We start from the raw sequence: 13335 nt of genomic DNA, 5'->3' as shown, positions 1-13335 counted from the left end.
GGTGTATATGGATTTCAGCAAGGCGTTTAATAAGGTTCCCCATGGTAGGCTCATTCAGAAAGTAAGGAGGCATGGGATACAGGGAAAGTTGGCTGTCTGGATACAGAATTGGCTGGCCCATAGAAGACAGAGGGTGGTAGTAGATGGAAAGTATTCAGCCTGGAGCTCGGTGACCAGTGGTGTTCCGCAGGGATCTGTTCTGGGACCTCTGCTCTTTGTGATTTTTATAAATGACTTGGATGAGGAAGTGGAAGTCTGGGTTAGCAAGTTTGCCGATGACACGAAGGTTGCTGGAGTTGTGGATAGTGTGGAAGGCTGTTGTAGGTTGCAACGGGACATTGACAGGATGCAGAGCTGGGCTGAGAAGTGGCAGATGGAGTTCAACCTGGAAAAGTGTGAAGTGATTCATTTTGGAAGGTCGAATTTGAATGCAGAATACAGGCTAAAAGACAGGATTCTTGGTAGTGTGGGGGAACAGAGGGATCTTGGGGTCCATGTCCATAGATCGCTCAAAGTTGCCACCCAAGTTGATAGGGTTGTTAAGAAGGCGTATGGTGTGTTGGCTTTCATTAACAGGGGGATTGAGTTTAAGAGCCGCGAGGTTATGCTGCAGCTCTATAAAGCCCTGGTGAGACCACACTTGGAATATTGTGTTCAGTTCTGGTCGTCTCATTATAGGAAGGATGTGGAAGCTTTAGAGAGGGTGCAGAGGAGATTTATCAGGATGCTGCCTGGACTGGAGGGCATGTCTTATGAAGAAAGGTTGAGGGTGCTAGGGCTTTTCCCATTGGAACGAAGAAGGATGAGAGGTGACTTGATAGAGGGGTACAAGATGATGAGAGGAATAGATAGAGTGGATAGCCAGAGACTTTTTCCCAGGGTGGAAAGGGCTATCACCAGGGGGCATAATTTTAAGGTGATGGAGGAAGGTTTCGGGGAGATGTCAGAGGTAGGTTCTTCACACAAGAGAGTGGTGGGTGCGTGGAATGCACTGCCAGTGGTGGTAGTAGAAGCAGATACATTAGGGACATTTAAGCGTCTCTTGGATAGGTACATGGATGATAGTAGAATGAAGGGTATGTAGGTCGTTTTGATCTTCGAGTAGGTTAAAGGTTCGGCACAACATCGTGGGCCGAAGGGCCTGTACTGTGCTGTACTGTTCTATGTTCTATGTTCTATAACACAGGTGTTGGGAGGCTCAGCCTGGCTACGCAATGTTACAAGGACACTGAGTAACACCATCGACAACGGGACAGAGAGAAAAACACACAGAAAACTAATAGACTGTGAGGAAGCAAAAGTGAGGAACGGAGAGAGAGAGACAGACAACGAAACTGAGATGGAGAAACAAGGCATTTGTATGATTGTGTTCTCCCTGTTGTGTAACGGTATTTCCTGTTGTGTAAATATGTTTTCTGTTGTGTAAAGATGTACCCTGTTGTTGTGTAAAGGTTTTCCCTGTTATTGTTTTATTTTCTGTTACTGACCGTCTCCTCACTGTGACCATTTGTCCTGGTTTTATTGTGGCCAACATCACCATCTGGTGGTGGAGAGGAGGCTCTGCAGGAAGGGGTTGACAAAGTGGGAGAGTCTCGGCTGGTCCGTGTTTGCAGCTTGTGTTCGTGTGAGCAAAAGTGAGTTGTTACTGATTGATGTGTTCACTGGAAGGAAAAAGCTGATCGCAATCAAGCGCATTTTGTTATTATGGGGAAACACTTGATGTTTTGAAAGTGAACTGTTTGTATTATTACCAAACATAAATAGCAGAGAATGGTTTCGATCCATCGACCTCTGGGTTATGGGCCCAGCACGCTTCCGCTGCGCCACTCTGCTAACTGTTTGTTTAAATTTTAGCTGCCCATTAGTGAAATATGTTCATTTCCCCAATGTTTTTATAAAAATAGGATTGCAGTCGGATTTCTCAAGAATCCCGGACTCAGCAACACACGTGCTGACGGACTCACCCTCACTGCACAATGACACAAGGACACTGAGTAACAGCACCGACAATGAGGGAGACAGAGAAAGACACACAGAAAACCAGGAAGATATTATCAGGACCCAGAAGGGAACAAACAGAGAAAGGTATTGAGCAAACCAGCAAGAGACAGCGAAAGACTGATGATTTATGTAATTGTGTTCTCTGTTGTGTAAAGATGTCCCTTGTGTTCTTTTAAAGATATTTCCTGCTGTGTAATATGTTCTCTGTTGTGTAACTATATTCACTGTTGTGTAAAGATGTTCTCTGTTATTGTGTAAAATGGTTCCCTGTTGGGTAAAGATCTTCTCAGTTGTGTAAATATGATCCGTCTTGTGTAAAAGTGTTCCCGGTTGTTTAAATATGTTCCCTGCTCTGTAATGTAGAGTTGAGTCTGCACTAATGGAATTGCTACAGTATCTTCCAGTCTGATACTGGATGAGGGCTGGAATATGATCCAAAGCACAGTCTATACAAATTGAATTGCTATTGTATCTTTTAGTTTCACAATCCGGGGGAGTTTTAAACTGAAATCTCAGTTTGTATCTCAGGTTATACTATCTTTCAGATTCTCTCAATCTGATGACGCACTTGAGATTTAGACTTAAGAAAGGTTGTACTGGCATTGGAGGAGTTCAAAAGAGATTCACTCAGCTGATTCCTGGGATGAAGGGGTTGACTGATGAAGAACGGCTAAACAGGTTATTCATTAGAGTTTAGAAGAATGAGGGGTGATCTTTTTGAAACGTACAAGATTCTGAGGGGACTTAACAGGGTGAAGAAGGGTCTCTGACCTGAAACATTAACTCTGCTTCTCTCTTCACAGATGCTGCCAGACCTGCTGAGTATTTCCAGCATTTCTTGTTTTTATTAACAGGGTAGATGTTGAGAAAATGTTTCCACTAGTGGGGGAATCTCAAACTAGGCGACATCGTTACAGAATAAGGGGACACTCATTTAACACTGAGATGCAAAGGAATTTCTTCTCTCAGAGGGTAGTGAATGTCTGGAATTCTCTACCCCAGACAGTATTGGAGGCTAAATCACTGAAAGTATTTAAAGAGGATGTAAATAGATTTTTGAAATATTGGAAAGTTGAGGGCTATGAAGAGCTGGCATGAAAGAGGAGTTGAGGTCTGGGGCAGATCAGCCATGATCTTACTGAATGGCGGGGCAGGCTTGAGGGGCCGAATGGCCTACTCCTGCTCCTATTTCTTCTGTTCTTATGTTATGTTATATCTAATGTATATGTCAGGATGCACTAATGGGAATTCATACTGAAACTTATAAACTCATAATGTGTGTAAATATTGGGCTGATATTTAACTTGAATCTCTGAGTACATTATTGTGGTTAATTCTGTAAGTTTGAAAAGGGAACTCTGTGCCATAATGAAAACAAGAAATGCTGGAAATACTCAGCAGGTCAGGCAACATCTGTACAGAGAGAAGCAAAGTTAACGTTTCAGGTCAGTGACCTTTCAGATGCTGCCAGACCTTTTGAAAGTCCATGTACACCACATCAACAGCATTGCCCTCATCAACCCTCTCTGTTACCTCATCAAAAAACTCCAGCAGGACAGTTAAACATGATTTTCCCTTAAGAAATCCATGCTGGCTTTCTTGAATTAACCCACATTTGTCCATGGGACTATTAATTTTGTCCCGAATTATTCTTTCGAGAAGTTTTCCCACCTCCAAAATTGAACTGACTGGGGAGTGAAATGAGGTGAGTTGCTCTAACAGAGAGCCAGCAAGGGTTCGACAGGCCGAATGGCCTCCTTCTGTGCTTTTGCCATTCTATGATTGTATGATTCTAGCAACAACTGTTGGTGGAGAGGCAGTGATGCAGGAATGGGTTGACAGAAAGGTGAAAGTCTGGGCTGGTGTGTGTTTGCAGCATTTGCAGCTTGTGTTCGGGTTTGTGAATAAAGGTGATTTGGAAGCTGTGTTCCAAATTGAAGTGTTTACTGGAAGGAAGAAGTTGATGTAAATAAAGAGTAAAACGTGTTACGATGAAGCGTGGTGTGATTGAGGATAGCAGTAAATATAGTGTTGGTGAATTATTTGTGTTAATAAACTTCCACTGCACCCTCTGCTGCAGGCTGCTGTTTATATCCAGCTGTGTATTAGTGCTGTGTGTTAGTGAGATAAATGTTTGTTTCAACGCTGTTTATAAAGCAATAGCATTGCACTCAAACAGTCCCAGACATAGCAACACACGTACAAAAGCAAAATACTGCAGATGCCGGAAATCTGAAACATAAACAGAAAATGCTTGAAATAATCAGCAGGTCTCGCAGCATCTGTGGAGAGAGAACAAAGTTAATGTGAGCTAACGAAACAGACCTGAACTGTTAACTGTTTCTCTCTGCACAGATGCTGCCAGACCTACTGAGCATTTCCAGCATTTTCTGTTTTTATTACAGCAACACAGGCGTTGGGAGGCTCAGCCTGGCTACACAATGTTACAAGGACGCTGAGTAACACCATCGACAACGGGACAGAGAGAAAAACACACAGAAAACCAAGAATAGACTGTGAGGAAGCAAAAGTGAGGGACAGAGAGAGAGGCAACGAGACTGAGATGGAGAAACAAGGCATTTGTATGATTGTGTTCTCCCTGTTATCTAAAGGTATTTCCTGTTGTGTAAATATGTTTTCTGTTGTGTAAAGATGTACCCTGTTGTTGTGTAAAGGTTTTCCCTGTTATTGTTTTATTTACTGTTACTGACCGTCTCCTCACTGTGACCATTTGTCCTGGTTTTATTGTGGCCAACATCACCATCTGGTGGTGGAGAGGAGGCTCTGCAGGAAGGGGTTGACAAAGTGGGAGAGACTCGGCTGGTCCGTGTTTGCAGCTTGTGTTCGTGTGAGCAAAAGTGACTTGTTACTGATTGATGTGTTCACTAGAAAGAAGAAGCTGATTGCAATAGAGTGCCTTTGGAAGCATCTTGTTATTATGGGTAAATGCTTGATGTTTTGAAAGTGAACTGTTTGTATTATTACCAAACATAAATAGCAGAGAATGGTTTCGATCCATCGACGTCTGGGTTATGGGCCCAGCACACTTCCGCTGCACCACTCTGCTAACTACTGTTTTCAATTTCAGCTGCCCGTTAGTGAAATATGTTCATTTCCCCAATGTTTTTATAAAAATAGGATTGGAGTCGGATTTCTCAAGAATCCCGGACTCAGCAACACACGTGCTGACGGACTCACCCTCACTGCACAATGACACAAGGACACTGAGTAACAGCACCGACAATGAGGCAGGCAGAGAAAGACACACAGAAAACCAGGAAGATATTATCAGGACTCAGAAATGAACAGACAGAGAAAGGTACTGAGCAAACCAGCAAGAGACAGCGAGATAAAAGCAAAATACTGCGGATGCTGGAAATCTGAAATAAAAACAAGAAATGCTGGAACCACTCAGCAGGTCTGGCAGCATCTGTGGAAAGAGAAGCAGAGTTAACGTTTCGGGTCAGTGACCCTTCATCAAGGAGGCGAGGACAAATGGTATGGGAAGCAACAACTAATTTTTAGTAAAAAATGGGTGTAAGAATTGCTTCCATTAATGTGCGTAGCATTAAATCTACTACGCGATGTGTTTCAACCTTGGATTACCTTGCCAAGGTCAAAGCTGACCTACTGTTTCTGCAGGAGTGTGGAATACCACACCTCAGCACCTACAGGCAGTGGTCGCGATGGTGGTCCCACGGGCCATCGATCTGGTCGGGGGGTAATGACTGCCGTTCCTCCAGCCTGGGTATTCTGCTGCGGGGAGGTAACTTCACCATCTCCGAAGTTAAGGAGGTGGTGGGCGGCCGCCTCCTCGTAGCAGACGTGATGTACAACAACGCTCCGCTCCGGTTGATCAACGTGTACACCCCGGTACAACGCAGCGAGCGGCTGACCGTCTTCCAGCAGCTCCCACTGCTGCTGGCGACGTCCAGGCCGGTCATCCTCGGCGGTGACTTCAACTGCATCATCTGGTGATCTAAAATGGACCAGGGCGGGAGGGACACGATGTTCAAACCTCTGGACAAGGGCGGGAAAAATGTACCCAACGTCGCCCTCATCCTGAGGACCACCTTCGTGTGCAGCTGCACCAAGCTGTGTGTGGAACCCCAGTACACAAACACCAAGTGTCACTATGTGCTGAGGTGTTGCGAAGGATGGGTCTGGTCACATTGCCGCGGATCGCTTCATCCAGTTGGACCATACCGTACCAGCTATCCTTCGTGGGAATGTTTCTGCGGGAAAACACCTTTGACCACCAATCCATCAGGCAATGGTCTGCACGGAATGTCCTCAAGGCCCTACGGGAAAAGGAGATGGTGGATCCGGTCGGATGGTTCCCCGAGCAGACTGCCAAAGTCATTTGGCAGAATGCCTCATCACCAGAACTATCAAACAAGCACCAAGATGTAGCTTGGCTGGTGGTAAGAAGAGCCCTTCCTGTCAGATCCTTCCTGCATGCCCGAAGTCTCGCCCCCTCCACACGCGGCCCTCGAGGAGGCTGCGGTGGGGAAGAGACAGTTGCCCACCTCCTCCTGGAATGTGTCTTTGCAAAGCAGGTGTGGAAAGAGATGCAGTGGTTTTTGTCGAGGTTCATCCCAAGCAGCTCTGTAACACAGGAGTCTGTGCTCTACGGGCTGTTCCCAGGGATGCACACCGAGATAAACATTAACTGCTGCTGGAGGACCATCAATTTGGTGATAGACACTCTTTGGTCTGCCCGAAACCTGCTGGTCTTGCAGCGCAAAGAGTTGTCCACGACCGAGTTTTGCAGACTGGCACATTCCAAGGTCCAGGACTACGTGCTGAGGGACGCACTAAAGCTTGGGGTAGCCACTGCAAAGGCTCAATGGGGAAAGACCACTGTGTAAGGTCCCCCCACCATAGTGAACTGGGCAGCTGGACCCATTGGAAACCCCTCGTGCTGTATACACCAGATATGGGTTTGCTGTAAAATGTCCATGTCAGGTAAAACGGAGTGGAAGGGTTGTGAGGCAACTCACTCCTGTATTGAAGAAAACTGATTTCCTTTGCACTTTTTGGAATGTCAACTTGGTGCTGTTTTGAACTGTTGTATAATGCATTTTTTACAGATTTATATGAAGAAAGCATATTTTTAGGAATAAAATCCTGGGGATTCATATGCATAGTTCTTTGAAGGTGGCAGGACACATTGAGAAAGTAGTTAGCAAAGCATATGGGATCTTGGGCTTCATAAATAGAGGTACTGAGTCCAAAAGTAGGGAAGTTATGCTGAACCTGTATAAATCTCTAGTTGGGCCACAACCAGAGAATTGCATCCAGTTCTAGTCAACACACTTTTGGAGGGATGTGAGTGTCCTTGAGAGGGTGGAGGAGATTTATCAGAATGGTTCCAGACATGAGGGATTTTAGCTGTAAGGTTAGGTTGGAGAAGCTGGGGTTGTTCTCCTTGGAGCAAAGGAGATTGAGAGGAGATTTGATAGACATGTACAAGATTATAATAAATAGATAACTTGCAGGGCGATGGGGATAGAGCGGGGGAATGGGACTGAATGGATTGATTTACATGGGCTTGATGGGCAAAATGACTTCCTGTACTGTAGTGACTCCATGACTCAATGACTCTCTCTCCTTCTCTCTCTCTCTCTGTCTATCGCTTTACCTCTCTCTGCCTCTCTCTCTCTATCTGTCTTTAGCTGGTCCTCTAACTTTCTATCGCACTCTCTCTTTTTTTTTTCACTCTCTCTCTCTCCATTACACACATATTTGTCAATCACATGTCAAAGAAGGAAGCGTAATGAAGGAATGGCTGCGCCCTTGAAAATGTTTCCAGCAGAATAGTTAAATGTTTAAAGTTTCTGTAGGGAGTTTGACCTGAGATGGTGAGACACGAGGATGTGAGGTTATTAAAGTCTTCACCAAATGTAATAGGGAATAATTTTCTTCACTGGTGAACCCAAAGGAACAAATATGGCACAAGAATGAGAAAAGTCAGAGGATTGAGAAACATCCAATGGTTCTTCACATATACAAGTCAGCAGACCCACAGAAAAACAGTAGGTTGAGAGTTCAGATCCAGTGATAGACTGGACAAATATCGAGCCAGTGCCTTTTTCTTTATAAACCCAACATCTGTCCACTTGGCTATTGCACCTCGTCTCGATGTATCTGATAATACTGATACTATTTGTATTCCACAGTTGCTTTGAAATCACAGGCAATATAAATGGATTGGGAATGTCAATGGTCAGGAACCATTAATGGATTGGGAAAGTCAATGGACTGGAAAATATCAGTGGATTGGGAAATTCTATAGACTAAGTTATATCAATGGATTGGGACAGTTCAGTACATTGTGAAACATCAATGGATTAGGAAACAGGAATTAAAGGGACAGATGGAGTTCAACCTGGAAAAGTGTGAAGTGATTCATTTTGGAAGGTCGAATTTGAATGCAGAATACAGGCTTAAAGACAGGATGCTTGGTAGTGTGGAGGAACAGAGGGATCTTGGGGTCCATGTCCATAGATCGCTCAAAGTTGCCACCCAAGTTGATAGGGTTGTTAAGAAGGCATATGGTGTGTTGGCTTTCATTAACAGGGGGATTGAGTTTAAGAGCCGCGAGGTTATGCTGCAGCTCTATAAAGCCCTGGTTAGACCACACTTGGAATATTGTGTTCAGTTCTGGTCGCCTCATTATAGGAAGGATGTGGAAGCTTTAGAGAAGGTGCAGAGGAGATTTACCAGGATGCTGCCTGGACTGGAGGGTATGTTTTACGAAGAAAGGTTGAGGGTGCTAGGGCTTTTCTCATTGGAACGAAGAAGGATGAGAGGTGACTTGATAGAGGGGTACAAGATGATGAGAGGCATAGATAGAGTGGATAGCCAGAGACTTTTTCCCAGGGCAGAAAGGGCTATCACCAGGGGGCATAATTTTAAGGTGATGGAGGAAGGTTTCGGGGAGATGTCAGAGGTAGGTTCTTTACACAGAGAGTGGTGGGTGCGTGGAATGCACTGCCAGCGGTGGTAGTAGAAGCAGATACATTAGGGACATTTAAGCGACTCTTGGATAGGTACATGGATGATAGTAGAATGAAGGGTATGTAGGTAGTTTGATCTTAGAGTAGGTTAAAGGTTTGGCACAACATCGTGGGCCGAAGGGCCTGTACTGTGCTGTACTGTTCTATGTTCTATGTTCCAGATGAAAGGATTGCATTAATCAATGGATTAGAATGTGGAGAGGCAGGAGAAAATGATGCCATTTTAAGTAGGGGGCCGGGGGTTAGTAGAAACAGACCAGGGCTATTTTACTCTCTATCTCACTCCTTTCTTCTATCTGGCTCATTATCACATCCTCTCTCTCTCAGAGCGGTGGGAATCACTGGAACCCACACTTGCTGCTCAGATTGTTTGGTTCCGGGAAAATACAACGTCCACATCAGATTGACAGGAAGGATAAATGTGATTCAGAGCCAATCATATTCCTTTTGGTGATGTGTGCTCAGCTTTGTTATATCAGCAAAGGCAGCAGGAAATGCAAATCCTGAAGAGTTTTGATAGAGTGAAGAAGGAGAAAGTGTTGCCAGTGACAGAAGGGTCAGTAACCAGAGGAAACACATTTAAAGTAATTGACAAAAGAATTCGAACTGTGATGAGGAAGTTGTTTTTTCAGCAGTGTGTTGTTCTGGTCTGGAATGCAATCCTGAAAGGTCAGTGGAAGCAGATTCAATGTAAACTCTGAATGGAATTGGATATATACCTGACATGGAAAATATAACAGGGCAATGGGGGAAAGGACAGGAGTGTGGGATGTGGGATTAATAGAATAGCTCTGTTAAATATCAAGCAAATGCACAGTAATAAGGTTCAGTGCTTGGACCTCAGTTATTTTCACTCTATCAATGGCAGAGAAGGCTCGAGGAACCATGTGGCTACTCCTCATGTTCTTCCCAGTGTCCAGGATAAAGTGTAACATCACACTGATTTCCAGATGGCCGAAACAAATGCAACAGACATCTTTTCTGGAAACATCACATTTAAAGTGAGAAACTAATCATAAGGCACGGACGGGGATTGAACCCGTGATCTTCAGTTTACGAGACTGACGCCTTACCACTTGGCCACCATGCCTTTTCTTAATGGACACCTGAGGCTCCAGAGGAGGATTTGTGATTCTTTTTCAATTTGGTTGAAACAGCATCGAGAAACATGCACAGAAATAAAGAGGGATTGTGGAATGGGAAACAGATCAGCCTCATTTCCATCATCAGCATCATGAAATCTTCATTCAGACGTTCCATTCCCATCCTCAGCTTTTCTCACATCTGTACAATAATATAAGAGTGGACATTGGGTTGTTACTGGGCAGATTATATAAATAGACTATGTGCATCATCACAGGAAGTGATGTAATATAATCTGTACGGCACCTCATGGAGAGTTGTCGATGAAACCTTCAATGCAAGATGTGCAGAGTAAACTCAGGTTATTTTAACCGTCAGATTCTTATAAATTCTGTACTAAGCCTTGACAGATATCAGAATATTATATGGGGGCCACAGTAAACCAAAGTGAAGATGGAGAAATCTTTGCCTGTACCTTTGAAAAGGTCACTGGACTGAACCAAGCCGAGGAGTGGCCGAGATGGTTCCAGAGGTTTGCAAGGTATCGTACTGCATCGGGTCTCGTGCAGAAGCCAGACATGGAGCAGGTCAGTACGCTATTGTCTGCAATGGAGGGAGTGTGCAGGCAACATCCTCATGAAGAACAGAAGGCTACATGTGAAGAAGTTATTAAGGCACTCAAGACCTATTTTAATTGAGGAAAAAAATGTCATCGTGGAGCCAAAGTTAAAACGCTGCATTTGCTGACAACGCAACCACCAGGTGACGCTGTACTAGCACATGCGCAAATGCAGCCTCTTCCACTGAAACGTCACTGTCTGTGACATTCAGGCAGCTGCAAGGATTAAAGATGGAGCTACTCAATTTATCACAGAAAACAACTTAGACCCAAAAATCCCCTCAAAGGTTGCCATCACCGCCTCCGTCCCACCCCAACAGTCCCCCGCTCCTTCTTGTGCAGTCGCCAGTTATATAGGACCAAGTCATCTTAATTCACCTAAAGTGAATTACTTTTGGAGCAGTGACTGTCATTTCATAAGCAAATATGGCACATATCTACACAATGGACATGTTTTGGTTGATACTCGGAGAACGTTGCGCTGTTTGAAGTCTCATTAGAAGGACAGCACCTCTGACAGTGCTGCACACCCTCTGTAATTCAGTGAGGTTTCATAGAGTCATAGAGTTATACAGCACAGAAACAGGCCCTTCGGCCATCATGTCCGTGCCGGCCATCAAGTACCTATCTATTCTAATTCCATTTTCCAGCACGTGGCCGTAGCCTTGTATTCTGTGGCGTTTTGAGTGCTCATCTAGATACTTCTTAAATGTTATGAGGGTTCCTGCCTCTGCCACTCCTTCAGGCAATGTGTTCCAGATTCCAACCACCCTCGAGGTGAAACATTTTTTCCTCAAATCCCCTCTAAACAGTGCCATCCCATTCTCCGGACGATCATTCCCCACTTCCCCCCATCCCACTCTCTGACTGCTCACTCCCCGCTTCACCCACCACCAGCCCCATCCTGCTGTCTGGCCGCTCACACTCCAGGCCATGGGCTCTGCCGCTTCCCTCCTCTCGGCCACTCGCTCCAACATTGCCCCATCACCCCTCGAGGCTCGCCTTGCTCTATCGGGTGGTGCGGTGAAGAATGATCGAATGTTGGAGCGAGAGGCCGAGAGGAGGGAAGCAGCATGGCTTAGAGCTAGTGTCTGGAGGGACGTGGGGGGGAAGCGGGGCGTGAGTGGACGGAGAGAGTGCAGTGCGGGGGTGGGGGGGTAGCAAGCGGCCGGAGGGCGGGGGAGCGGGGTAGCGAGGAGCGGGCAGCGAGCGGCCTGGAGTGAGTGGCTGAGAGGGGGTAGAGAGTTTTCCCGCGCATGCGACACTTCGTCCTGGAAGACGTAGGCTGAGCATGCGCAGCATCTCAGAGCGCAGGAGAGTGTTTGTGCATGTGCGCAGCTTGGAGCGCTCTGATGACGTCGGCTGGCTGCTGCATTGTCAGGAATCACTTTGAATTTAATAAGCGTACAAAACAGAAAGGGGAGAGTATTCATTCATTTATCAATGACTTGTACAATCTCACGGAGGATTGTGAATACAGCAACTTAAGAGAAGAGCTGAATGGAGACAGGATTGTGTTCGGGGTATTAGACAACACCCTTTCAGATCATCTACAGTCCAGGGCTGGTCTCACATTAACGAAAGAGTTTCAATTGAGCAGACAAACAGAGGTTAGAAAGTTTAACCAATCCGTTGTCCGAGGGGACAGGGAGAGTCTGATCTCCAGAGTTGCAGACTCAATTGAATTTGTTCAGAAAACAAAAGGAAAAATTAGGGGTAAAAGACAAGAAAGACGGGAAGAGCATCTAGTGGTAGCTGCAACCAATTGCAGTAGGTGTGGCCGAGAGAGACACAAGTGGGAAAACTGCCTCGCCAAAGAAGCTGAGTGTTTTTCCTGCAGAAAGATGGGACACTTTCAGTCAGTGTGTGGCAGTAAAATACCAGCACTGAATATAATTAAAGGGAAATCCCCAGACAGCAAAAACATTAATGAAGTACAGGATATCCAGTGTGGAAATACATTTTTTAGGTGAAATCCAGGAAATAAAGTGAGAGTTGCTGGACGACAGAAATTCTGAAATATTTTAAGATAGAGGTAGATAGATTCTTGATAAACAAGGGGGTGAAAGGTTATCGGGGGCAGGTGGGAATGTGGAGTTGAGGTTACAATCAGATCAGCCATGATCTTATTGAATGGTAGAGCAGGCTCGAGGGGCCGAGTGGTCTACTCCTGCTCCTAATTGGTATGTTTGTATGTAAGAAAACATGTTCTAGATACAATGAGAACTATCATTTGTTTGGAAATGGATTTGAACCCCCTTTTATCAAAAGGTGATAGAGCTTTAATTTTTCTACAATTAACAGGCAAATCCTTGTGGAGTTGAGATTGACAGAAACAATGGGCTGGATTCTATAGAGCCCTCGACGTCGAGATCTGTGGTGGGGGTGGGGTGGGGGCCGCCTGAAGATGGCCCCGGATGAGACCCGCCACGGACCTCAACGCCGGCAGGGCCTGGCTCGATATTGCCGGCGACGGCGAGGCCTTGTGGGGGACCTCCACCGCTCGGCAACGGGACCACAAACCTGAATTAATTATTATCCCATCACTTCCTGATGTTCCGCTGCGATCTTCAGCCCAGTGGCCGGCACTGCCGTGCCTTCGGAGCCCCA

The 13335-nt window shown here is 45.5% G+C and overlaps 2 non-coding genes across 2 annotated transcripts; both read right to left on the bottom strand.

The window, feature by feature from the left end:
- Positions 1-1761: 1761 nt before the first annotated feature.
- Positions 1762-1833, bottom strand: trnam-cau (transfer RNA methionine (anticodon CAU)). The gene has a single exon. It is a non-coding gene; the product is annotated as a tRNA-Met (tRNA).
- Positions 1834-10041: 8208 nt separating this feature from the next.
- Positions 10042-10113, bottom strand: trnat-cgu (transfer RNA threonine (anticodon CGU)). The gene has a single exon. It is a non-coding gene; the product is annotated as a tRNA-Thr (tRNA).
- Positions 10114-13335: the final 3222 nt, after the last annotated feature.

The sequence above is a fragment of the Heterodontus francisci genome, chromosome 35 (genome assembly GCF_036365525.1).
Source record: "Heterodontus francisci isolate sHetFra1 chromosome 35, sHetFra1.hap1, whole genome shotgun sequence".
Lineage (NCBI taxonomy): Eukaryota > Metazoa > Chordata > Chondrichthyes > Heterodontiformes > Heterodontidae > Heterodontus > Heterodontus francisci.
The sequence above is the reverse complement of the archived record's forward strand: the minus strand, read 5'-3'. Positions and strand labels throughout refer to the sequence as shown.